This window comes from Sminthopsis crassicaudata, chromosome 5 (assembly GCF_048593235.1).
Source record: "Sminthopsis crassicaudata isolate SCR6 chromosome 5, ASM4859323v1, whole genome shotgun sequence".
Classification (NCBI taxonomy): Eukaryota; Metazoa; Chordata; class Mammalia; order Dasyuromorphia; family Dasyuridae; genus Sminthopsis; species Sminthopsis crassicaudata.
In genome coordinates this window covers 79,551,405-79,578,881 of record NC_133621.1, presented here as the reverse complement: position 1 = coordinate 79,578,881, position 27,477 = coordinate 79,551,405, and the positions used below count along the sequence as shown (strand labels likewise).

The 27,477-nt window shown below is 35.0% G+C and overlaps 1 protein-coding gene across 7 annotated transcripts in view; it reads right to left on the bottom strand.

The window, feature by feature from the left end:
- Positions 1-27,477, bottom strand: part of DIP2C (disco interacting protein 2 homolog C) — a 578,672-nt gene that overhangs the window by 416,632 nt on the left and 134,563 nt on the right. The window lies entirely within an intron of this gene.

The window sequence follows — 27,477 nt, the reverse complement described above, 5'->3', positions numbered from 1 at the left end:
AAAAACACACATATGTATAACAATATATAAATATCTATATATAATTTATACACACATATATTATATATATTCACACATACAAAACACATCAATCAACACTTTAAAATCTTATGAATGACACTTAAAAAACCTTTAAGAGCTATATGAATGCTAGTTATTATTATTTGGGTAGCTAGGGGGCCCAGTACACAGAGTGTCAGGCCTGGAGTCAGTAAAGACTCATCTTCCTGAATTCAAATCTAGTCTCAGATGCTTCCTAGCTATATGACTCCAAACAAATCACTTCACCTTTTTTGCCTCAGTTTTCTCATCTGTAAAATGAACTGGAGAAGGGAATGGCAAACCATTTCAGTATATTTATCAAAAAAAATTCTAAAATGATTCAACAATAACAAATTTTGATAGGCTTTAAATCCCTCTGTGCCTTCACCTGACCTTCATGAAGGCTCTATTCAGTGAGGAAAAAATAGCCCATCATCCTCTTTTCATCAGTCATTTCCTCTCTCCTTCAATGATCTTTAATCCCTCACTAGCCATTGGATCCAGACATTCTCAAATTTCTTTCATCAAAAAAGAGCAAGAGCCTCCATTTGGCCCTGCCATCTTCTCAAAATAATGTCCTATATTTCTTCTCCCTTTTGCTGCCCAACTTCTAGAAAGAGCTCCCTTGGCTTCAGAGTTGTCACTTCCTCAATTTAAAAATAAAATTGATACATATTTATTAAGTAGCTACTATGTATATAGCATCTTGGAAGATTGCAAGATGAAAACAAAAGTGGAAGTCTCTTTCAAGGAATTTGTCTTACTGAGCAGTAAGCAAAGTGAACATAAGTATTAAGTGCATTTTTAAAAATACAAAAACAATTTGGGTAGAATATTAACAAATGGAGAGATCAGGAAGGCCTTTTACTTTTAAAAAGAACTTTATGGTTTGAAAATTCCTTTTTTCACTACAACCTCATAAAGTAGATAATTCAAGAATTATCCCAGAAGGAACTTTCCCTTAGGCACAAAGAATGTATCAAATCCAGGATTCAAAGCCAGGTTTTCTGTCACCAAAATCCAACATTCTTTCTACTATAAAATACTTTCTATCTTACTTCTAAATGTGGCATTAAACTTTTTACCTTCCATCTCACTTCCCCTAAATATGGCTAATGCAGTGAAAACCAAGATATGCTTTGTTTTGTCTTTAAAGCCTGAAAGATAGGATAAATATTTTCAACTGAAAAATTCTAATTTGTTTAAAGTCTAGTTTTGCTAATAAATACAACAGAGCTAAGTGATTCAAGTTTTTGTTTTTGTATTTTTCTAAATTATTAACTTTCCAAGAAGTACTAAAGCTACAAAATAAATCTAATCAGCATTCTTTATTACCTCTCTGGTTTAAATTTTTATTCTTCATAAGATAAATGGTTATTTGCAAATTTGGTTTATGCTGTATTAACACATCCTTAAGTAACAAAGGAACTAGCCAACAAAATTTTGTTTCCCAGAGTGAACGACATGAATGTTGGAAACCAGCAACCCTCTATGTAACCCCAAGTGATGTCAGAACTTGGCAAAGACTACCTGGAAACCACTAATCACATCTCTAAGGGATACCTCTGTTCCAGGGCTATGTACTACATCATTATCAAGCCAGCACTTTCTCCTTCAATTTGTTGGTGAGGTTCTTCATATTCATGTACTAATAGTTTATCCTCTTAGTTTGATATAGTTTCAATATGATTTTGGAGAAAGAAAAAAACCTTCTAGGGGGGAGGTAGAGGCAAAAATCTTGCATCTGTTGCCATTATCATGCATTGTAAGCAAGTCCCTCACTAAAGAGGAAGGAAAAGAATGAGGGATAGAAAGAGTAAGGTGGAGAGAGGGAGGAGGGAGAGGAAAAGAGAGAGAAGGAAGGAGAAAGGAAGGAAGGAAAGGAAGGAAAAGGAAGGAAGGAAAGGAAGGAAGGAAGGAAGGAAGGAAGGAAGGAAGGAAGGAAGGAAGGAAGGAAGGAAGGAAGGAAGGAAGGAAGGAAGGAAGGAAGGAAGGAAGGAAGGAAGGAAGGAAGGAAAGAAGGAAGGAAGGAAGGAAGGAGAAGGAAGGAAGGAAGGAAGGAAGGAAGGAAGGAAGGAGAAGGAAGGAAGGAAGGAAGGAAGGAAGGAAGGAAGGAAGGAAGGAAGGAAGGAAGGAAGGAAGGAAGGAAGGAAGGAAGGAAGGAAGGAAGGAAGGAAGGAAGGAAGGAAGGAAGGAAGGGAAGGAAGGAAGGGAAAAAAGGAAAGAAGGAAAGGAGAGGAGGGAGGGAGAGAATCACCAGAAGGCCTGGTTAAGACATCAAGAACCCTAGGTTCTCTAGACCTAGGCTTACTATAAACATATTGTTATCCCATTTGGGCATGTCATTTCTTGGAATTAGTTCCCTTATGTCTTAACTGGTCTTCAATGCCTTTTATCACTTTTCCTGCGCGTGCGCACACACACACACACACACACACACACACACACACACACACACACACAGAGTCCTCACCCATACAAAGCCTCTTCTCCCCTTCTCCACTAAGCCTTCCAATATAGGAGTGCTTAGATTCTAAACTGATTTATTTTAAGCAAGATCTATGAGACATTACCAAATTTCTTATGCCAACATTACTACAATATCATTATACAACTTTTATTCCTTCCAAATCTAACTAATTCAATACAGAAATCTAGAGATTGTTTACCCTGAGTTATACCTCTTGTGATATCATTATATACTCAGGTTCCTCCCCATCCATTCCATAACACAGGCTGACTTTTTTCCCCCTGAAAAACAACAAAGCTGACAGAACTAGATTGGCCTAGAAATTCAAATTCAAGCCTTTGTCACCCACAAAGTTGCTTCCTGTTGGCTTTTGGCCACATTAATGTTGGTTCTATGATCACTTCTAGGCATAAAAACTCCCTGACATTCTTTAAGACAATATCAATGTTCCAAGAGAGCCTAAACCTTATTCTGTTGACCAGATCAGTTTTCATGTGGAGGGGAGATAGGCCATGTTTATCTCCCATCTATGCTAAATATTCTTTCTCTGCAATGGATCATTCTATTAACTATTCAATGATCCATGAGTGTCTCATTTTGTTTCAACACCAAATGCAAATCAACCTAAATTGGGAAAACTCATTACATCACTGAATGGGAAGACCCTCTGTAATGATTGAGATAGTCCCTAGTTATGTATATCTAGATTTTAGTAAATATTTTAAAAGCTCTTTTTAAGAATATATTTATTTATAATTGTACAACTGTATGTATTTAACCTATACTGGATTGCTTGTTATCTTGGGCAGGAAGAGGGAGAAAAAATTAGGAATACAAAATCTTACAAAAATGAATATTGAAAACTATCTTTACATGTATTTGGAAAAATAAATTATATTTTAAAAAGAACATACTTCTCACATCTGTAGAATCAAAGAGATATACTAATTATTTTCTAGAGAAGAAAATCCTATATGCCTTTCTGAACCATCCCAACAACAGTGCTCCTTTCCCTTTAAAAGTCATGACATAGAGCATAACATTTATTTGGAAATAATCTCTAGTACTGTTGTGAAATAATGCAATGCATTTTGCAGAGTACATTGGAACTAGACTGAACTCAACTAGACTGAAAACTCCCCAAGGACAGGAAGTAGATCTTTTCCTTCTCTGTATCTCTAATAGCAACTAGCACACATGCCTTTCATGTACTGTTGGATAAATTCCTGTTGATTAAATCCACTGAAGCAAACCTAATTGAATCTGACAAGCACTTACTCTATACCTGCCATTGTACTAGGCTCTGGGATATGGAAACAAAGCTAAAACCATCACTTACCTTACTTAAGGAACTTACCAAAAGGACAAAATCTTGGTTACTTATATTTTATATGTGTCCTTAATATCTAGATATAATTTTGTGTTGCCCATGCCCCACATTTTATTCCTATTGCATACCAGTTGCTTATTACACTCTGAACCCAACAAAGAGGAGGAGTCATTCCCTTGCAGTCTCAGATTAGTAAAATACCTTTCCCTATTATTTAAATTCAATTATAGTCACTAATGAGGGGTTTGAAATCCTACCACATTTTAAGTTATAGAAGGAACCACACCTAAAACTTGCCACATGTCCATTTCTAAGTAACGATTATAAGATACATATTTTACTTTCCTTCTTTCTCCCAATTTCTACATTACTTTAAAAAGAAGCTCACAAAATATCCCTCTAAACTACCACAAAACACTACAAAGTGAATCTAATTCAAGGAAAATAAGAACAGGAAAGTTAAGCACAGTCACACTCTCAGCTTGTTCATAGCCTGAAAGATCTAATGTAAGCCATGGCTAACTAAATTTGGATTTTCAGTTTCTGGCTGGGTTTTGAAATTAGGGAAATATAATTTCTTTTTCTTAAAGGAAAACTCATTGAAATTAGGAAAATTAAGAATTAGAAATAAAAATTCTTTCATTAAATTAAAGTATTGTGTTACAATTACTTTAATTACTCTGAGCTTATCAACATAAGTGGGATGTACTTATGCCATCTATCCAAGTCTTCTTATCCTAATCATCTCCTGTCCATGTCCTCCTATGAAACTTCTGAAGGGTATGACCCCACATGCTAAGAACTTTCCACTAGACTGACTGTCTTTTACAATTCTTAGTTTCCCAAGCACAAGCATAGTGCCAAGGCATGTGGTAGTCCTTATTAAATGGTGGGTGACTTGGTGATTTCTATTAGATCTCTTGACAATGTATAGATATGAAGGAAAGATACAAACTGTCCTCTGATTGTCCCGTGATATTGCTTCTTTATTATCTAGTCATTCTTCTCCCTGATGGCCTGTTTTGTTGCTATTTTTATATTTCCAATTTTAGTCCACATAGCCTAAATAAATTGTATAGAAAATGTAAATAAATTCAATCATTTCATCTTTTTTCCTTCAATGACTTCTGCCAGATTGAAAAACTCAAGCCTCAAGCTTTCAACATACAATACCAACATGTCAACATGACCTGTGCTGTAAAGGGAGGAGCATTAAAAGCTTATCAAAATCCTCTCTAAAAAGCCATGTTTCTCTCAAATGTTCAATACTCTAAGGAAGTCGAAGGACTCTCTGGTGGATAGATCATTCAGAACTTGCCTAAAAAGTACCTATTTCAAAAAATATATGCATGCTTTGAATAACACTTAGTAAAAGACCATAGGTGTTCAATTTGATTAAAAGAAAATATATATGATCCGAATTGTCTACCTTCTCCTGTCTCTATTAACATTGTTATGCCCTTAGTTCTCAGAGTTCAGAAGATAAATTAAATTTCAGGAAACTCAGAGGATTCATAGCTTTGGGATTTAGGTTCAAATATTTGTGGTACAAGGACTCTTTCCCCAAGCAACCAGATGATGTTTTGTTACTAAGGGGATACTGTTCCATTCAGTAAAATAATGTAAAAATCATTAGATCATAAGTCTGGAGTTTCAAGCATTCATAGAGGCCATCTAATCCAACCTCCCAATTTTTCTAAGGGAAACTCTGACGTTCACAGAAGTTATAGGACTGGACCATGTCCACATAGCTAATAAGTAACAAAAATAGAATTTGAGTCCAGTTCTCTGAAATCAAATCCAGCAATGTAGTAAATTGCTTCTTCATTTCATTATTTGCTCCTTGTAAGGACTCCTTCCACAGATACAGATAGAAGTCCATCCATGCCTGCCATTCTTTCTACAAATTGCTCCCAGAGGAACTACCTGGTTCTTGAGCAGATGGTTAGCCTCTTTTTCTGTGTTCCATTTTCCAAGCTTCCAGCAGCCAGAGATTTCAACGCAGCTGAAAAGTCTTTACAACTCTCAGTCTTATGCAAAGGGGATGACTACCTCCTAAAGAACCTTACAATAGCAAACCTTAGTTTTGAAGTAGTATGGGCCCAGGAGGTGGAAAAGGGAAAGAGCATTTGTGTCCTTATAACTTCCCAGAACTAACTAAATAGGGGAAGAGGAGTTCCAGGTATATAAAAAGAGATCTTGAGGCTACTCTGAGCCTTTAAGATTGCCTTCTTAATTCCCCAGTAAGAAAGATACCAGCAGAGTTGTATTATTCTGAGGATATTCGAGTTGATAGATTTACTTTCCCCTCAGCAAGAGAAGGTGGAACAAGATAGACACTGGACTGTAAGATCAGAATGGGACAGCCTATGACTTCATCTATTTACCAGAGAAGGAAGGCTCGGCGAGATGCTGCTGGGAGAGTGTAAGGTGAAAAGGGAAGGGGCTGAGACAAGTGATTGGTTTTCTAGTCAATCAACAAAGATGTATTAAGTATTTACCATGTGCCAGGCACTGTTAAGCAATAAAGATGCAAAAAATAAAATAATGAAAAAAATCCTGCTTTCAAAAACTTTATTTGCTAATGGTAGTCACAATATGCAGTATACACAGAATATGGAGAACCCTGAGGAAAATGTAATTGTGTATTGGGTGGAGGCAGAGAATAGCCTTTCAGTTGTTCTAAGAGTCAGAGTGAAGAAGAAAGGCATATGTAAAGACCTAAAAATGGGAGGTGGATCTCAATTCTTCATCTTTATAGACTTTCCAAAGATAATCTATTCACCCACTCCTCAAGCTGACCCCAGAAATGTTTAGAGCAGAAAGTCAGACTAAATGATGGTTTATGAAGATTGTTTATCTTTTATGTCTACTAACCATGCAAGATAAAATCATAGTGTATAGTATTATAAATATTCAAGATGGATTTTATTAGATTCCAACACTTTCCATGAACTTATTCTTGCAGTTTGATGTTGCCCCATCCTTTATGCTAAAATTGTCCTCTCAAGCCTCACTGTAGCTTAAGATGTGCTTGGCTCCTCAAAAACTGTGCCAGGAGAGCACAACCTATGACAGCTTCTTCCCATTAAGCTTCATTGCAGACAAAATCATCAATATTTGAAATACAGAAATAAATAATAAATTATTAATTGTATAATAAAATGTTGTTTAAAAGAAAGAATTGAGGGAAATGCAGAATCTCTTCCAAATGAAGTCTTTTGAACATTAAGGCAAAGGTCTTTTTAAAAAAAATCTAATTTATCTAGATGGCTTCCTCCATGTTCCAATACCTGATTCACACTAAGAGGAAAGAGCACTCAGCATATCCCCTCATATTCAAATTAGGGTCATTTTTTTTTTCCGCAATGGCACATGTGCCTCTTGCTGAATGGCTTTTAATCATTTCTACATTTCACTCGCTCAGCCACTCTATAAAAATATTTCCCATGTTATTTCATTGTCTACACGTATAACTTTCCTAATGTCCTTTCTATTCTCAAGAATGGGAAATATATGTAAGCTTTCTCTTTTAAAATGCTTCAGCTCCCACAAAAATAAAGTCAGATTTAAATAATTGGAAAGACATTCAATGTTCTTGGATAGGCCGAGCGAATATAATAAAGATGACAATACTCCCCAAACTAATCTATTTATTTAGTGCTATACCAATCAGACTCCCAAGAAACTATTTTAATGACCTAGAAAAAATAACAACAAAATTCATATGGAAGAATAAAAGGTCGAGAATTGCAAGGGAACTAATGAAAAAAAAGTCAGAGGAAGGTGGTCTAAGTGTACCTGATTTAAAGCTATATTATAAAGCAACAGTCACCAAAACCATTTGGTATTGGCTAAGAAATAGACTAGTTGATCAGTGGCATAGGTTAGGTTCACAGGACAAGATAGTGAATAAAAATAGCAATCTAATCTTTGACAAACCCAAAGATCCCAAATTTTGGGATAAGAATTCATTATTTGACAAAAACTGCTGGGAAAACTGGAAATTAGTATGGCAGAAACTAGGCATGGACCCACATTTAACACCACATACTAAGATTAGATCAAAATGGGTCCAAGATTTAGGCATAAAGAACGAAATCATAAATAAATTGGAGGAACATGGGATGGTTTACCTCTCAGACTTGTGGAGGAGGAAGGAGTTTGTGTCCAAGGGAGAACTAGAGACCATTATTGATCACAAAATAGAACATTTTGATTACACCAAATTAAAAAGTTTCTGCACAAACAAAACTAATGCAAACAAGATTAGAAGGGAAGTAACAAATTGGGAAAAAATTTTTACAGTTAAAGGTTCTGATAAAGGCCTCATCTCCAAAATATACAGAGAATTGACTTTAATCTATAAGAAATCAAGCCATTCTCCAATTGATAAATGGTCAAAGGATATGAACAGACAATTTTCAGATGATGAAATTAAAACTATTTCCACTCATATGAAAGAGTGTTCCAAATCACTATTGATCAGAGAAATGCAAATTTAGACAACTCTGAGGTATCATTACACACCTGTCAGATTGGCTAAGATGACAGGAACAAATAACGATGAATGTTGGAGGGGCTGTGGGAAAACTGGGACACTGATGCATTGTTGGTGGAGTTGTGAAAGAATCCAACCATTCTGGAGAGCAATCTGGAATTATGCCCAAAAAGTTATCAAAATGTGCATACCCTTTGACCCAGCCATACTACTACTGGGCTTATACCCCAAGGAACTACTAGAGAAGGGAAAGGGTCCTGTATGTGCCAAAATGTTTGTGGCAGCCCTTTTCATAGTGGCTAGAAGCTGGAAGATGAATGGATGTCCATCAATTGGAGAATGGTTGGGTAAACTATGGTATATGAATGTTATGGAATATTATTGTTCTATAAGAAATGACCAACAGGAGAAATATAGAGAGGCTTGGAGAGACTTACATCAACTGATGCTGAGTGAAACGAGCAGAACCAGAAGATCATTATACACTTCAACAATGATACTGTACGAGGATGTATGCTGATGGAAGTGGATTTCTTCAACATAGAGAAGAGCTAATCCAATTCCAATTGATTAATGATGGACAGAACCAGCTACATCCAGAAAAGGAACAATGGGAAATGAATGTAAACTGTTATTTTTACCTTCTGAATCCAATTCTTCCTGTGCAACAAAAAAAATTCGGTTCTACACACATATATTGTATCTAAATTATACTGTAATATATTTAACATATATAAGACTGCTTGCCATCTGGGGGAGGGGTTTGGGGGAGGAAGGGAAAAAATCTGAATAGAAGTAAGTGCAAGGAATAATGTTGTAAAAAATTACCCATGCATATGTACTGTCAAAAAACATTATAATTATAAAATAAAATAAAAATTAAAAAAAAAAAAATAAAAAAAAAATAAATAAATAAATAAAATGCTTCAGCTCTTGGGGGGGGGGTGTAAAATCAATCCAGAGAGAAATCAAAGAGACACTATAAACGACATCAATCAATGTAGACATTAAAATTTATTAATTCACTTTAAACTAAAGATGAGTTAAGTTGCATTTCTAGACTTTTGTAAGTGATATGACTCTTATTCTCATTTTCAATGATACAAAAGATCTTTTCTACAAATGTCAATGGGCCTAGTATTTCCAAAATCCAAATTGACCAAGAGACAGTTGAATGAAATGCTTCCTGCCCTTTCACTGGTGCTCATCTGGAAGAGGGTGTGTGCTACCTGCCAGTCCATAGCAGGGGCTGAAAGAAGCATATGGGCACAAAGGAACATAATTTATGTGGGTCACCGAGCAACTCCCTATGGAAGGAAATCAGTGAGAATACAGTATCCAGCCATGCTCTTCACCCATACTTAATCTCAGGATGCTACACTGACACGAATGAAAATGGCAATCACTCGCTCTATTTAATTTCCACAAAAATAAAAATGAGGGCAGACAGGCAGCTTGTGCTGTGATGGTACCCAGGTCTTGGTGCCTAGGAGCAGAACACTGCAAATAAGCAAGCGAATCTAATGATACTCTCTTTTTGTCAAGAAAGAGAATGGCATCCAGATGAAAATCATTAAAAACATTCACATGAGTTAAGCCTCCCTTTCCAAACTCCTCTTTCCTTTACTAATGGCTTTTCACATTTCACGCTGGCACCAAAGGGTAAAAAACTGAAATTATAGGTATTGGAATAGCAACATGGATGTCACCTCCTATTTAAAGTGGATGTGCCCACTTTAAAAATGGATGAATAATTTAATTGGTGCTTGAACTTTCAGGCAGTAAGAGAGAGAAGCCCACATGAAATTTAGGAGCAAGAGGGAGGGAGGGAAGTAGAGGGCTGGGGGAGAAGTTTTAAATGACTCAAAGGTTCATTCACTGTTCTCTAGCTTGGTACCCAGCACAAATGAATAACCCAAAACAGCACATTCTTGAATAAAGAAAAGAAGCTCATTAATTGGATGATTTAGGCTTCAGATTAATGGTCTCAATTTCATAAAGAGGAAGATTCAAGGGGTGTGTATGTGTGTGTGTGTATGTGTGTGTGAACACAAATATACACATGTAGTCTGAACATATTAATGTAACATGCAGGGTTAGATACTTTGATATATATATGGGCACAAATATGACAATATACATATACATATATATGCATGTATATATAATTTATACATACACATATATAAAATAATATACAATTCAAGGATATTATAATATGGCACACATTAATGGCAGTGAAAGGCTTAGTAGGACACCTATTTTGGTAGGCTACATCATTTTGAGTTTAAAATAAAGGAAAATTTCTGGTTCACAAATACTCAATCTAGAATGCTTAAACATAAGAAATTTAGAAAATCAAGTGTGCAAGTCCAGAGTCTATGCCTCTATCTTTCCCTTTGTCCCCAATATGTAATACCAGAAGAGGAAATCTAGAAAGATCTCTTTATAAAGTATGTATATCATTTACAAGTTAATGTTGCCCAGGAGTCATTAACAAATTTCCTGGAATTACCGGTATATGGTATATGGCTACCCAGGAGTTAGAAAACTTTCACCTCACTTCACCTATTTTTCTTCCACAACAAGCCTTCAGATTAGTAATATAATGATTCTGGTAAGAGTTTAAGAATTTCTCCATGTTCCAAACAAAAAGTCCCTTCTTTTCCCTCTTCCATCTTATGCCTCTATGCACAGGCTAGCTCCCAAGTCTAGAAAGGGCTTCCTTTCCACTTGTACCTTTTAGAATTCCCTCAAGACTCAGATAGTAACTTTAGGTCTCCTGATTCCCACAATTATTAGTGCCTTCTTTCATTAAATTACTTTGTATGCATGTTTTATATTGATTTATTTATGTCTACCTTGTACACTGTCACCTCCTTGAAAATAAGGATAGGGATGGCTGAATTCTCTTTGAGTCCCTGTATATGGCTATGAAGGCACAATAGATGCTTAATAAATGCTTCTTCCTCTATTTTTCTCAGTAGAATGTGAGCATTTTAAGAATAGGAATTGTTTGTCTTGGATCCCCAGATAATGGTACATAGTAGATATTAAATAAATGTTTTTTGAATGAAGGAAGGTTTAGGAAGAAATAGATTTAGAATAAAATAAAGGAAAATAGAACACGAGTATCACATCTAAAGAGGATAGCTTATGAATAAAAGACTGAGGTTTAAAACTATTTTAAATAATTTATTTAGTTATTGTCATTATTTGATATTTATTATATAGACATTTAGATTCACTGACTCTTTCAGCTATGAGAAACTTAGTGCAATTACTACAGTTTATAAATAGCAAGCTAAGAGCCAGAGGTAAAGTGACTATCCCAGAGATATAACAAAGCCAGGTCTTCTTTGGATTCTACTGCCCTTATAAATTTTCAGTAACTCCAAACAAAATGACCTCTACCTCTCCTGAACTCTAATAATTCTTTTATCTTTTTCCAATGTATTTTTATATTCTAATTCATGCAAATATTGTCTCTTCTCTATGGCCCAAAAGCTCTTTGTGGGAAGGACTGGGACCATAGTTCCTGCAGTTTTTAAGCTCCTTTAGCTCCAGCACAATGCTTTTATACACAGCAAACTCTTGATAAGTGTTTAAATTGAGCTCTCCTTGCAATACCTAATGCCAACTGTTGTTAAAAAAAAAAAATAAACGAATGATATCCACAAAACACTGAAGAACTGTGCAAAAAGAAAATATAGATTTTTGGAGTGAACATTTCTAAGAAGTAATGACTGGTGTGTGCACCAGAAAAGCAGTTGCCGAGCCATGGAAAAAAAAAAAAAAAAGTTCTCCACATGTCCTTTTAAGGTCTCAAAGAAAATGTGCCTGCTTACTGAATGGCATAAGCTTCCCAGGACCCAAAACAAGCAATCGTGCTATAGAAGGTACTGTCACTGAGAAGAAACCACACAGAAAATGTAAAACTCTCTAAAGAAACAACAAAATTAACCACAGACATCACATCTCAATTTTCAAGGAGTCATTCTCCAATGATTTGAAAGTTATTTCTTTTAAGCTGCTACCTAATTAATTCTCACAATGTCTATGAGATGAAGGAAGGAGTGTGAGTCTTGTTAAGTATTGTCTATAAGTGAAAAAATAGATGCTTCCTAAGGTTACTATCAGAGCCAAGCTAGGAAGTCTCATTAAGACACCATACTTGATCTTGACCAAACAGGCTTCTTCCACACTGACCTACGCTGACAAAACAGGATTATCACCTGAAAAAACAAAAGGTCAATATCTTTATATTGCTATGAGATTCCTCCCAAGAGTATTTATTAAAGTGCATTATCAATCACCCAGGATACAATAATAAAAGCAAAAAAGCTCTGCTGCCCTCGAGGAGAGTTTCCTACTATTCAGAAATAACAAGTGAATAGTCCAGTAAATGTAGAATCCAAATTAAAATGGTTCTCTGCACCTGGAATGCAAAATATTAGCAACTGGGGACATCAGAAAACATCCAACATTTGAGAACTTGATTTGAAAGAGTCAGAGATTCTAAGAAGCAGAAGTGAAATATAGAATATGCAATCAATCAATCAATTTTTATTAAGCACCTACTATGTGTTAGGCACTGTAATAAGAGAAAAAGGATTGTCTCTACCTTCCAGGATCTTGCAGCCTGGAATGGTGGAAAGCCTATTAATAATTGCCGTTTTATATTATAATGCAAGGATATTATTTTATGTAAAACATAAAAAATTACTAAAAGTTACTAGCATTTGTTACACTTTAAAGTTTGCAAAGCACTGTGTGTATTTCGTTTGAATACCATACTACTTAGTGAGGCATGTATTACCATTATTCTGATGCTATGAATGAGGAAATGGAGGCAAAGAAAGATAAAGTGACTTGCCAAGATTGACACAGCTAATTAAGTATCCGGGGCAAGATTGGAATTAGATCTTTCTTACTCCACATCTAGCATTCTAGTCACTGTGCCACCTTGAAAAGACACAGAGGGTGAACCTTAATAAAGTATTGTTTAAAATACACAGAAGAGTAAAAAAAAAAAAAAAATTGAATTCAAAAGAGTAATTTTGTTACTGTCATTAATTTAATATATAACTTTAAAAATCTGCATGTACTAGAAGACCACAATTTCAGAAACAATGCTTTTTCTTTTTTTTGTATACTTAAATGTTTATTTCTTGATGCTCATTTAAAGGGGGGGAAAGGAAATTTAAATTAAAAAGGAGAAAAGGTACCAAGGCAAGGCTAATTTGTGATATATGAAGTTGATCTGGAAAAATGGGTTGGAACAAGGCTTTAGAGAATTTCAAATGAAAAACAGTTTATATTAGACCCTAGAATCAATAGGAAGCCACTCAAGTTTCTTGAGTGACAAGAATGTCATAGGCAAACCTGTATTTAAAAAAATTAATCTGACAGCCATTTAAAAAAATGGGTTGGAAAAGAGAAAGAATAGTGGGAACAGGGCCAATTAAGTGGCTATTACATGTCCAAGTGAGAACATGAACTAATAAGTGAGGACAAAGGAATGGGTAAGAAAGATTTTGTGAAAGCTGAATAAGCAAGACTTGGAAAATGACTGGATATGGCTGGTGAGAGAGAGCCAAGGACCTAGGAAGAAAGGTTTTGAGATTGCCAAGAGGTCTGTACTAATGAAAGTGCCCTCCGTGAAAGACAGAAAAAGTTAATAAGAGGGGTGGATTTAAAGGGGAAAATCAGTTCCATTTTTGTCGTTTAAGTTATGTATGGGCCACCCTTGTGAAAATGTTAAGAAGGCATTTGATGGTACAGTTTAGAAGAGATGAGGGACTAGAGATGTGGGTAGTCATCTACATTATGATATAACTGAACCCCTCAAAGCTAGCAAGATAACTAAGTGAAAGAGCATAAAGAGGAAAAAAGAGATCCTAGCAATTACTTGCTGGCAAACTAAACTGGGGTCTATGCTGCAAGGACCCTTTCATTTAGTTCATTAACAAAGTCAATTTGGTTGATGCCCAAGATGCCCTGACTTTAAACTAATGCCAGTGAAGTCAACATTTTCCTGCTTTCATTACAAAGTCACTCTCTACTTTTGAACTCCAGTTGATTTTCTTAAATTTGAAATTCCTTTGCTTTGGTGGATTTGCCTAGGAACCAAACTACCAAACACACACACACACACACACACACACACACACACACACACACACACACACACACACAGTGTATATATGATTTTACAAACAGATCAATCAAGCATGATTTACTAGAGAGAGAGATAATATATGCTTTTTTTCCAGCTTAATTTGCTTTAATTTGCTTTCTTTTCACACACAGACACACACACTCAGATTAATAAAACCAAGTTGATAAAGACTTTACATCTCAATATAGGGGTATTTAAGAATGAGAGAACTTATTTTAAAAATATTTTAAATTTTAAAATTGTTTTAATTTTTTATTTATTTTAGTTATATAATAATATATTTATTTGTTTAAATAAATATATATATGTATAACATATAAATATTATGTATATATATATTTATATATAATTTAATTTTAAAATAGCAAAAACAATTTGCTAACTGTATTTCAATAACATTAGAGGTAACCTTAATTTTTAAAAAATCTATTTAAAAGCCTTATTTTGAGAAGGGGTCTATAGGCTTCACCAGGCTGCCATACACAAAATGTGTAAAAATCTCTGTGGACAGAAAATGTAGTCTCTTCTCAGCAATTTAAAGATTTAGGCTTATTCACGGACTGCAAAATTCCTTCCTAAACCAACAGAGAAAGATCTACTCACTATTCAGCACAATTACTCAAGTGAATCATGCTGAAGGATTTAGCTGTACCCTAAAAATAACATTTAAAATTGGTCTAGAAATTAATGAAAATTTGCATTTCCATTCTCTTTATCATTCTAATCAAAAAAATATTAATTGATCATTGTTGGGATTAAAAAATAAAATAAAAGACAGCAGATCTGCACAGAGCATCATGAGCTACCCAATTAGTTGTGAATACATAACTGATATGAAAAAGTAAAATTATAAAAAATATATAAAAATAAAAACAAAAATTGAAAAGATTATCAAATTAATTAAGCCAAAAATAATCATTATGAGTTCAGAAGCCAAGCTTCTTGACTCTTAATCAAGAGGTTTTTTTTCTGGATCTACTTTCCTAAATTGTAGACATTAGTAATTTACCTTCTGGTTTGGAGGAAAAGATTCCTCCCCAAACCCTGCAATTATTTCAAACCAATAAGCATTTATTAAGTTCCTATTATGTGAGAGGCATGGGGCAGCTGCATATAATAAAGAAAGAGAGCTAGCCTTCAAGTTAAGAAAATCTTAGGTTCTAGTCCTTTCCTAAGACATGTGACTGGTCAGCTGACCTAAAGAAAATTATTTTAGATCTCAGTGCTTTGGATAATTCTCAAACATTGGATTTGCAAAAGAAATGCTTATCTGGGAGCATGAGTTCCTCCCAGAGATTCCCCTAACCAATTAAATTTAAAATTCTTTCAAAAGAGGTGAGAGAGAGCTAGGGTGGGATAGCCTTGGGACTAATGAGACAAAAAGATAATAGCCCTTGACCTTTAGGTGATTATTTTACCAGGGCCCTTAGTTTCCACTTAAATATGATAAAGTGGAATAAATGATCTCTGAAGGTCCCTTTGAGTTCAAAGAACTCTGGATTTCAATATCCAGCCCTCCAGTTTTAAAAGAAAGGCTCAGCTTTCCCAGAAGTTATCTCCAGAAGAAAACCTTTAAATAACAGAAGTGTTACGGTTTATTTACTTAGCATATGTGCTCATTCAAAAGTTTCATATCCAAAATAGTCAAGCCAAAAATAAGGTCCCTGTGAATTATGCCTGGATTCCCTGCTGTGTTGGAGCTTCCCCCCCCACCACCACCTCCACTTCATCTTTAAGGTTATCAGGGCAATAAAGGGTTCCTAGGGGAGAAGGGGAAAAAATAGATGAGGCAAAAATAAAATTAAAAACAGATTCCTTCCCACCAGCATCCCTGATGAAGAGAACACTGTCTTGTGTCAGGAGGTTGAAAGGTAGCAAAATATGACACTGAGTGGGAGAGGAAGGAAGACCACTCTACACAGGGAGCCAACTAATAAGTATGAGGTTCTGCCCACAGAAAAGAAAGCAAACCAGGGGGAGAGGAAGAAGAGATGAGTAAGGGAAAATTGGTAGAGTTAGTGGTGTGGGGGGGCAGAAGCAGCTGTTTGCTGATCTGGCATAAAAAAACGTTTGTTCTGTGTAGAGGTGGGGAACCTGGGAGACTCTGGGGGAAGAGGATATAACCAGGATGGGAGGGAGTCTGACAAGACTGATCTGAACCCTGGAGGACAAAGTATTTTGGCTCAGGCTTCCAGTACTCTCTCTGGCTGTCTCCCTGAAATGATCTCCCTCCGAAGCTCTAACTACTGACCTTCCTGGAGTCCTTTAAATCTCAACTAAAATCCCAGCTTCCATATGAAATATTTTCTTCCCCTCTTAATTTTAATGTCTTCTCTGTTAATTATTTCCTAATTATCCTGCATATAACTTATATTTTAAACACCTTGAGGACAGGAACTCTTCTTCTTACCACTTCTCATATCCCTGAATTTAGCACAGTGCCTAGCACAGAGTAAATACTTAGTAAATATTTACTGAATTATTGATTAAGGCAGTCAACACTGGACTGGAAATTAACTTCTATTTCACAGTTAGTTTATATTATTTCATTTTGTTGCCTTAATAATAAAGTACTAGTAAAACATCACAGTGAAGTGATGGATCAAACAAAATCACTCACTAGTTCTTCAAGTTCTTAGCTATCATGTATATAATGCTTTAAGATTTGCAAAGCACTTTATAAATATGGTTTCTGTTTAACCTTACAACAACCCTAAGAGATAGGTGCTATTGTTTTTCCCAATTTGAAGATGAGAAACTCAAGAGAGACTCAGGTAAAGTGACTTGCCCAGAGTCACACAGATAATAAATGCCTGAGGTCACATTTTAACTTAGGTCTTCACAATTCCATGTCTAGAGTTCTATCTATTCCTCCATGACTGGATTTCTTTCTATTTCATTATATCAAAATATACATATGTAAATCCAATCAAAAGATTTTTTTTCCATTTTAGAAAACCACTGTTTAAAAACAACAACAAAAAAATGATGCATCAAAATGAAGATTTTCATTTGTTTATCCCATGTTTTAATATGTCCATTTTGTTACACATTACCTGTAACCTAACAATATTTTTAGAAAATAAAACAAAGGTGAAATAATTATGACTTTCTATTTAACTTTTTTTCAAGGTAGAAATGAAAGTTGGACCCAATGAAGTCTACTCTTAATGGATTTTCCCACCCCATTTAGATACCTTACCAACCAGAAGATGGTTACTTCCTCATTCAGAAACATTAATAATTCACACAGCAGCTTCTAGCACATATAGTTCATCTGGTAACTGATTAGAGCTATTAAACAATTTCCAATAGATTATGCTCCCCCTCCATCACACAAAGCAAGAGAGCATGTTATGATTTACTACCCACTCTGGTAAGTACCTTTTTGTGCAAAATGCATTTTGTACAAAGAGATTATTTTGTTTCAGGGAATAAATTCATAATATCCTATAATAACACCTTTTCTAAAATAAATATGAAATAGCACATTTATCTATAAGAAATAAATGTCTTAACAGCTCCTAGATGGATGAAAATGTTAAAGTCTAATACATTTTTTGGAAAGCAGCTCATTTCAAGATGGCTTTTGAAGACCATCAGTTTTAAAGCTTATGAAGAAAAGCCTTTTCCACATGGCTTCTTCTTTGAGTGTACTTCTAAATAATAGTTTTTAAAATGCGTCTTCTCAAACTGCTTAGTTTTTATGCTAGATCATCAAAAACTTTTAGATAACAAATAAGTACCTTGGGATAAGTCCATTATCTCTGAGGTGGAGAAGAAACAGCTGAAAAATTGGGATGGGTTTCTAGAGTCCTTAAGATAATGGCCTATATTCATCTGCAAGAAATACAAATATACTTTCTTTACAATAATAGATTTTGATGATGATTTTATAGGGCTGGTATTCTGTACCAATTAATTCTAATTTTGTTTAACTAAGTAACTAAAGTAAGTGATCAACATTTGCTCAAGAAAAAGAATGAAATAATGAAACCAGGGGCAATCATGAATTTAAAATATATACATTGTGCTACCATTTTAAATTCATTTCACGAACCCAAGTTATTCAGCTATTCAGTTATAAATGAGGTAGTCAAACTAGCTGATGTCAAAGAACTAATCCAGATTTATCCATGTATTAATAGTAAAAGATCACTTTCCTACTGTTGTAATTTCATACAAGCACTCCCTCTCCCATCTCCATCTCCATCAGAATTTTTGTCTTCCTTCCAGGTTTGGTTCAAATTTCACACCCTCCAAAATACCCCTCATGTGAATTTTTTTTTTGCCTTAACCTTCCTGATGAACCAGACTAGTCTCCATTGTTTCTTCCTCTCCCCTCAAGAAGACAAATTCGAGGAAAGAAGGGATAGTTTCATTTTAAGCTCTTTTCACCAGCATCAAGCATACTGTTTTGTACATACAAATCACTCAGTAAAAATGTATGTTCAATTGAAACTGATAAAAGCAGGACAAAAATTAAGGAAGAAAACACAGAAGCATCAGTGAGGAGATCTCTCTGGAACAGAAGGGAATAAATCATATTTCATTTCTTCTTATCAAGGAGACCATCACTTGAAATACTTCTAAAAAATACATATGTGCTTTCTGTTCTCCAAGACGTTGGGATCAATCCCCTAATACTTCTGGGTTTCTAGGGGAGATCAAAAAATATACATTTCTAATGATGCTCATGAGTCTTAAAATCTTGAAGAATCTTCTGAATCTAAGGAATTAAATTCTAATTTCAAGGTTGATTCTATTTTTATGGCATTATATTTTTAAAAATGCATACAGTATATATGATAAGGACAGCATAGTAGCACAGTAGATGGACTGCTGGCCTGGAATAAGGAAAATTCATCATCATGAGTTCAAATTTGTCCACAGACACTTACAAGCTATATAACTCTGAGCAAAGCACTTAACCTTGTATATCTCAGTTTCCTCATCTGTAAAATGAACTGGAGAAAGAAATGGCAAACCATTTAGTATCTTTGCCAAAAAAAAAACAAAAAACCAAATGGGGTCACAAAGAATTAGATGCAAATGAAATGACTGAATAACAACAATATATATGGTAACTCATGATTAATTGGAACATCTAATTAGCCAGATGACCCTATTTCCAAATTATGCTGAATAGGAGATGACAGCATTACTTTCAAAAACCACACAGAGAAAGCTAGAAAAAAAACCCACTTAGTTTATTCCTATTCATCACTATTAGATGTACTTAAAATCTTTCTTTTATTTATCTACACAAAGCTATAGAAGATATTGAAGAGCCCAATAAAGTGGAAAGACTAATAAAGAGTCACAGAATGCTAGAAGTGGAAAGGACTTTAGAGTTCATCTGGTGATCAACTTTTCTCATTTTACAAATGAGAAAATGAAGGCTTTTCCAAGGTCACACAGCAACTTAGAAATACAATTGTGACCCAAAGCCAGGTCTCTTATCTTTGTCCTTCATGTAATACCATAGGTTAGAGTCGGGAAATCTGGTTGGATATACCTGGATCCAATATTGAAGACTGATGTGCCTATGAACAAGTCACTTAATTCTCTGGGCCTCAGTTCCTTTATTTGCAAATAGAATAATAACATTTGTAATACCTATTATTCAGGGTTGTTGTAAGAAAATAAGTCTTAATCAGTAAAATGCATAATTATAATTATAGTCATCATCATCATCATTAAGTCTGGAAACATAACCTCTCAAAACATGAGAATCAAATGTTCTGAAATAATGCACTGATTAAATGGCTTTAGAGAGAACAAGAGGTTTTAAAAGAAATTAACATTCCCACTAACATGAACCAATTAATTCCTTCCCAAAATGCTTCCTTTCACCACCAAATAATGCTTAATGACAGAAAAAACTAATGTGAGGTGTGCATATGACATTACATGGCTAATGTTTTATATATATATATATACATATATATATATGGCTTATACATTCTCAGTCAGCACTGATTCCTTCAAAGTTATCATCCCAAGAAATGTTTTATTGTATTTATGATACCTTTACGCAAAGCATTTTTGGAATAACTTTCAAAATACAAAGTGGGTCCTCTTAAAGATTCTCAAACATGACAAATTTTTCTCCTTTCAAGACAGATTTGATATTTATTGTATACAGCCAAAAGCCATTCCAGAAAAATGACTGGTGGATAAGGTAGACTATGGTAAAATAAATGAATGAATGAATAAAATATCAAGTAAAGAGACAACTCTAAAATACAACTACGATAACCTACTCCAAACTGGAATCAGTGTTTAATATTATGGGAGAAGGCAATTGGGGTCAAATGACTTGCCCACGGTCACACAGCTAGTAAGGCTACATTTGAACTCCGTTCCTCCTGACTCCAGGGCTGACCTATCCAATAAGCCACCTAGCTGCTCCATTTGCATTTTTAAAGGACCCCATTTTACAGAAGAGAAAACTAGAAAATGAAATGACTTGTTCATTGTCATACCCATTAGCAAGTGTCAGAGTCAAGATTTAATTCCAAAGCTTCTAACCACAAAGTTAGGCTTTTTTTTCCACTATACCAAGGTGCTAAATGTGAGGAGTATGAGAAGCTAGGTTTTCACAGATATTGTCAAGACAGAATGAAGGGAGGGGAGAAATATCTTATTAAAATATCTCCAAACAATCATCATGTGAGTCAAAGAATTGGCTTAATAACAAAGTTCCTGACAAAGGGGCTCAGGTCTAAACTGGCCCAAACCAGCTAAGATCAATGACAGGGCACAAGCCTTTTGATATATGGAATGGATGAATAAAGAGGTTTTGTAAATCCAATCAATTGTAACTTGGATTGTAAATCTGACCAACTGTAACTCAGATTGTAAATCTGACCAATCGTAACTGACTGTAAATGCAACCAATCTTAACTTTGACTGTAAATCTGACCAAAAGTAACTAACTGTGATTATAAATCCAATCAATCTGAAGACTGAAGGGAGGAATAAGGAACTTTATACTAACAGTATAAAGCTTGTTCCTGCTTCTGCATTTTGTATGTCTCACTTGTGAGCATACCCACTTCTCATGAGAATTGCTGAATAAGGGATTCTTTCCTCACTTCAAAAAAGTGTTGGTTGTAATACTACTCCTGGATTAGTTTGCAACTGGCAAAGCAGTGGACAGCAACAATCCGTACCAGGTTTACTTTCCAATCTTGCTGAGTTTCCTGGGGTCTTTTGATAATATGAGGGTAAAATATTCATATACTTCTATACTAGGATACTATGAAAATTGTTTTTTTTTCTTTTTTTTTTTTCTTTCTAAGTCAACTAGATGGCTCAGTGACTAAAGCACCGTGCCTGCAGTAAAGAAACTCTGAGTTCAAATCCAGCCTCAGACACTTGCTGGCTGTATGCTAGATAAGTCCTTAACCTCTGTTTGTCTTAAATCTACAAGAGAAGGAAATGGCAAACCACTCCAGGATCTCTGCCAAAAACAATCAAAAAACATATGGATAATTCTTATACCTCATAAGTGTAGATTGAAGGCAAAAAACTATCACCAAGGAGAAGCAAATCAGGGAGATAATGGCTCTGTCTAGAGCTTTCTTAGAGGTCTTGGGATTTCCCTGCAGATGGCTGTGTTCCTGCTCTCCCCTACTTATTTTTGTCCCTCTTATCTCTCTCATGTTCTGTTCCTTCAAGTTCAAGCTTCATTTGAACATTTATTGGTAAGGTTGGATGATGCAGTTAAGTTTTGCAATTAAATTAAATGAGTACCAGAGGGAAGACTCCCTTGACATTGTGACATGAACTTTATTTATTAATTTATTTAGGAGCAATGGTATGAGTCATGCAGACTTATTTGCAGTGTATTGTGCAAAAAGGGTGGAAAGCTAAAGAAAATGGGTTACTTAACTGCCTAAATATGCATCTCCTGCTAGTGCAGAATCAATGAGCAACCTGAATTTGAAGCATTTCCTCCCAGCATGTGCTAATTATGCCTTAAGTCACAGAATCAGCGCTTCTTCCTCAAGGAGCACCACAGAAAAGTCTACTAATAGTATGGTTCAACTGGAACAGAATGTCAGTCCTACAATTTCATTTGTCAAGATCAACATTGCAGACATGGATTACATTCATTTCAGCACTAAAATACAAAATAATTAACTACATTTATCACAAATGACACAAGGCACTGTATCTTCCAGCAGCTATATTGCATTTCCTTTATGCTATCTGTGTTTGTGTGCTGAATAAACAAGCAAATCCTATGCCTAGATCTGAAGGAATCGACATCAGAAGGGAGCATAATTTTCACCAATTTGGAGTACAGAAATTATTAGTGTCTATGTTTACTAGAATGTAAGTTTCCTGAGGGCAAGGTGTACTTCATTTTTGTCCTATTTTTATTGTTTAACACAGTGCCTGGCATACAGTAGGCATCTTAAAAATGTTTATTGAATGAAGGAACAACCATAAAAATGAAAAACATAATTGCACAGATGTTTCCAAATATGTAACTGTTGATATACTCCCTGTAGGTAAAATAGCAAACTTTCACTTTTTTTCTAACCCATTACAACATCTTGATTATGATCCAAACCTTAAGAGCACGAAGATAACTTTTTCAAAAGTTTCAGCACAAAAAAGACTTTAAACTATAAATCAAAAAAACTGCAAGCTGGAAATTATTTCCTAAGCTAAGCTTCAAAGGAAGTTTCTATCTTCTTGTAGCTACATGTCCCAGCTTGGCCATTTCAATTCAACACAGAATCTTTTTATCCAAGTGTGGACTAAAATCTACTTTATTTACTAACTGCTAATATTTATATATGCTTTAAAGTTTGCAAGATTCTTTAGAATAGTATTTAATTTGACTCTACAGTACTCTAGAAGGTAGATAAGATTACTAGCCTCATTTTATAGATGAGTAAATTGAGTGAGTAGTTAAATGTTTTGCTCTGGGTCACACAACTTTTAATTATTTGATACTGCATTTGAACTTGTCTTCTTGACTACAGGTGCAATGCTTTATCTACTGCCCCATCTGGCTAAGTAATTAAGAGATCTTCAATATTTCAATCCCATTGATCTGGGCCCCCACTTCAATACTGCAAATTGCAACCCATCCTTAGCTTGGGAGGATGTTGAAGGGAAGAAGAAACACAATCAAAATTTATTTGAGAATTAAAAGAAAAATAAAAAAGTACAAAAGCACAGAACTGAAAAGATTAAAAGTCACTCTTTTCTAGATTTCCCTATTACTATCAAGGTCATAACACATCCTCCCAGTCAGCTGGGTTCAAAACCTAAGTGTCATCCTGGACTCCTCACTTTCATTCCCTCTAGCCAATCATTTGTCAAATCTTGTTTCTATGTTTATTATATCTCTCCTATGAACTTTCTTCTCTCCTTAGACACTGGCACCAATCTAATGCAGGCGGTCATCACTTTACATCTGGACTACGACAATTGGTCATATTGCCTCAGGTCTCTCCCATCCTTTACTCTGCTGTCAAAGTATCTTCCTGAAATGCACATTAAACCATATCCTCTCCCTCACCCCGCACACACAGAGACACATATAACCCCCTCCATTTTAGTCAACTTCTACATCTCCATCTTGCCTGCAAAATCAATTTTACAATTCTTATTGCTTTCTAAAGTTCTTCAAAATCTGTTCCCTTTCTATCTTTCCAACCTCCTACTATTTTACTCCCTTCTATGTACACTATGATCCAGGGGCAATGACCTTTGTCAGCCGACTCCTGGCAAGAACTTTCTCCTTGCTTATCTCTATCTCCTAGCTTCCTTCAAGTTTTAGCTAAAATTCCATCTTCCAAAAAAAGCCTTTCTCATCCTCTTTTATCTTAGTGCCTTCCCTCTGAGGTTATCTAATTCATCCTATATACATTCTGTTTGCATATAGTTATTTGCATGTTGTCTCCTCCATTAAACTTCAGAAAGGGCCTTTCTTTATATATTCACACTTGGCATAGTGCATGGCACAAAGCAGGCATTAATGAATTTTTGTTGACTTAACTTGAAATAACAGTTTAATCCTGATGAGCCTATCTATTTGTGCTTCACCCATTTCTATGTATAGGTTATATATAACCTTGAATATTCACTAATTGGACATGAAACTAATTCTTCCCTTATTCAGCTTCTTCTCTCAACCTAAGAGACTTTAGAATTACACATGCCTGCCTTCCAGGACATCTGAATAATTTCCACACTTTTAAGCCATAGCACTTCCCCTTTCCAGATTTCCTCTCTCCCTGGACTTTAGGAATGACTTTTCCAATACCAAAGTTCACACTGTCTTCTTACCCTTCTCACAAAGTGCCAACCCAAAACTGCTTCCAAATGGGCATTAATTCACTGCCCATTTTCAGAATAAGAATGATTCAATCCTCAGGGTCCAATTAACGACCAAGCTTATGGCAGTACCCAATTCCCCAATTTCTCTGGTCAGTGGTATACTACTGAGGTATGCCAACCTCAAGGAAGGGACTCCTTTCCTCTAATTCAATTTGACCATTTTGGGGGATTCCATCCAGTAGAATTCTGATACCTTCAATATATTACAGCACAGGTAATTTCTATTTACAATAAGAGAAGATGTTCCATATACCATCAGAGATTCAAAGACTTGTAGAGTAATAAAAGGCCACCTCGATTTGGTGTCTGAACATCTGAGATTGAATTCTGGCTCTGAAATTTACTAGCTAAGTGACAAGTGGTCAAATTGCTGCTTTCCTCTAAAACTCGTCTATAAAATGGAATTAATAATCCTTCCTAATGACTATCCATATGACCTCTCTCCATTTCAATTTCCTCATCTGTAAAACAGGAAAAATGATGCTCCTTACTCTTATTTGTATTCCTACTTGTTAGCAGAGTGCACAGCACTAATGAATGATTCACCTCACAGGCTTTTAGTATGAGAGTCAAATAAGAAAAAGATAAAGTATTTGCATACAGCATAACAATATGTAAAAAGGTAAAAGGGACCTCAGAAACCAAATAAACTGAATCCCTCATTTTACAGATGAGGAAACTGAGACTCAGAGTGATTTGCTCATAGGTTTAGAAATAACATCAGAGGAAGAATTTGAATCCAGGTTTTTAATCTCCAAACCAAATGTTCTATGTATTGTTCTCAGCATTGTCCTAGTAATAGTTTGATAAGGTTGATGGTAGTGAGGACTATGTCAAAAGAACATCTCAAAAGTCACCATACTCATCATGCAGAAGGACATTTACAATGTTCTAGAGTAAAAAAAAAAAAAAAAAAAAAAAAAAAGCCTTTATGTTTTTAAAGTCTTTCCAGACAGATAAAAGTGGGAAGAGCACTTAAATCTAAACATCAGAACACCTGACTTAAAATGCTTGCTCCCTTAAGTTTTCTGTTCTTCAATTTCTTTATTTATAAGATGGAAGTAGAAATTCCACCGTCTACCTTGGTGCTATAGTAAGAAAGGCACTTGTTTCAACCTTAAAGCATTATGGAAAAGTACTTTATTGTCACTATAAACACACCCTCTCTCAATAGCCCATTTCAAGGATTATCAAGCCCAATATCTGAAATGAAAGCAAAGTAGAAATATAGGCAAATATTAGTGAATCCATTTTTTAAAAGAATCTCTCTTTCTATGAAATGTTTTACTTTAGACAATTAGATTTCACAGAGCTAACAAAATGAGCACCAAAAGGAAGGGACCTTCAAGATCATCATTGCCTCTCACTTCACATATGAGGAAACTGAGTCCCAATGAAGTAAAGTGTATTTCTCAATGTCACATAAGTAAGAAACAGCAAAACCTTATTCAAACAATTATTGTAGGTCCCAAACTAAGGATCTTGATTTCTCCTCCCCCATACTCAGCCTTCTTCTTATCTATAAATACAATAAATTCCTAAAGATTACTACTAATTAAGAACTACTAAGAACTACTAATTAGCTAAGGTAAAGTGTGTCTGGCACTTCAATCACTTTATATGTGTTAGAAAATAAGTTCAGCAGCTAAGAGCTCAAAATATAGGCAATAAAAAGTAGTCTTTCATTTCTTTGCCTCCAAATGAATTCATTTTGGCTCAGCGGTAGAAGCAGTTATTAGATTGTGATACAATTATATGCCTTCCACAAAGAAAAGCTGTAGAAATTAAAGTTTTTAATAGCAAAGCTTATTACTATTTTTTATTGCCTGTGTTTAGCAACCTGTTATGTCCAAAAATCATTATTTTCACTATCACCACAAATTCCATCCAGAGAACATGAAAAGAATGCTCATCAAGTTCATAATGTGAATTTTTTCTAGGATCAGGAAGACCCTAGTTCAAATCCAGCCAAACCTACTTACTATCTGTATGACCCTGAACAAGTCACTTAATCTGTGCCTCCATTTCCTCAACTGTAAAACAGGAGTAATAATATCATCTATTTTGTTGTATGGATAAAATGAGATATTTATAAAGTACTTGGCATATAGCAGGTACATAATAAATACTTGTTTTCTTGCTTTCTCTTTTCTCAAGAGACTAATAGAACAGGCACTGAAAGGTTAACAGCTCACAAAGTGGTTAGCTTGATTTTCCAGAAAACTTTAAGACTTTTCTTCAAGTCTAGCTGTTTTATCAAGGACCATTTAACCTTCTAGCTGCCAACTAGACCATCTGGGAGAAAATACCTTTGCTTTAATAAACCAGATACCTTTGAGGAAGCTAAAAGAGACAGAAAAAGCAAACTTCTTCCCCAAGCCTCAAAAAATGGAAACAGGCCTGGAAAATCTATGGAAATAGAGCATGATGCTAACAAGAATATTATGCTTTGGATTTCAGTTAAATATGAAAACACAGGTGTAATTTCAATCCCTTTAGAACAAACCAGAGAGAATAAAGGGATGGTTATTTTCTTTATAACTGAATTTTAAAATTTTATATTAAAATATTGTAATGTTAGGCCT